Below are 1,432 nucleotides of genomic sequence, written 5' to 3' on the forward strand. Positions count from 1 at the left end.
GCCCTTTCGCTCTTCGTGTTCCCAAGGCTCGCCCGTGTGAAACGTGAGCTGTCGCAGCCGAGAATGCCAGAAATCGAACACAGGAACCGCGCCTTCAATTTCGCGTGCGAGCGCCACGAACTGAAGGCCTTTGCGCTCCTCGATGCCCTCCCACGACGCACCAGCGTGGAAAGTCAGCTGCCGGAGTTTCGGGTGCCACCAGTCCCACACCTCAACGCGGTCCTCCACGCTTGCCATCGATGTTCTTTGCTGGGCGGCAAGGTCGTCGTCGTCCCAGCGAGCGAGCAGCGTGCGCGCAGGCGAGCGAGCAGCTCGCGTGCAGCGGCCCTTCTCCGAAAAAAGAAAAACCCCGCGCAAAGGTCCACAGAAAAGAGTTTTCCGGTGTGGCTTATGGATGATATGGCATTATTGATGATGTCGCTCCGTCTCCGCTGGCGCTGAGCGCTGAGCCTGGTCGCCGCGCCCACGCGGGCGACGCGGCCCGGCCGGATGCTTGGCGCACCGCACAGCTTGGTTGGTGCACCACCACGGGCGAAAAACGCTGGTATTGCTAAAAATCTCTCTCCGAGGATCGAGAGCAGTACCGCCACGAGCTCGGCGCCCAGCGCGCCGTCTACGAGCCGTGGGCAGCAGAGCGGGCGCGGGCGCGACGCGCGGAGGCGGAGGCGAAGCAGGCGCGGGAGGAGGAGGCGAGGCGGCAGGAGGCGGTGCGAGAGGAGGAGCGGCGTAGGCTGTCGGCGGAGCGCGAGGCGGCGAAGGAGGCGGCGCGAAGGCAGGCGGACTCGGCTCTTGTCGAGCGGCTGCTCTCGCAGGCGCAGCGGCCACGCATTACCGAGAGCGAGGCCGCCGATTGGCCGCCGCCGTACCCGTACCAGCGGCGGTGCAGAGGGCATGCGTGCGCGTGCAAGCGGTACGTCTACATGTCGCACCTGGCCGACTTGTGCCCGCGCCGCTGCAAGCTCAAGGACCCGTTCGCGTGCCGAGGAACCCACAAGGATCCGTGGGCGTGCGAGAGCCTGTGCGACGGCGAGCGGGTCCACTTCTCGATGAGCTTATGGTACGCGCAGGTCACCGGTGAGCCGTGGCTACGAGATTCAGGTCCGATTTGAGGCGGCCTTCTCGCGGTGGCGACCGCTTGCGTGGCGATGTGACCGGCGGAAGAGGCCTCGCGTGGAGGATGGCGATGCGAGTGGGTCGGAGGGTGACGACGAGTAGCTTTGGTGACGGATCTCTGTAAAGTGTACGTGTACCTTTGTTTGTGTCTGTGTGTCGTTCGTGCGTGTCGTCATCATCTGTCCCGCGTCCACCCATACCGCGTTGGTGTCCAGTCCGAGCCCGACTGTTGTTCATCTTTCTACATACATACATACATGGTTCCTAGCGACGACCAAACTCGCCGACCCAGGTCCAGGTCCAGGTCGAGTCCAACAAG

Source organism: Emiliania huxleyi (assembly GCF_000372725.1).
Source record: "Emiliania huxleyi CCMP1516 chromosome Unknown EMIHUscaffold_180, whole genome shotgun sequence".
NCBI lineage: Eukaryota > Haptophyta > Isochrysidales > Noelaerhabdaceae > Emiliania > Emiliania huxleyi.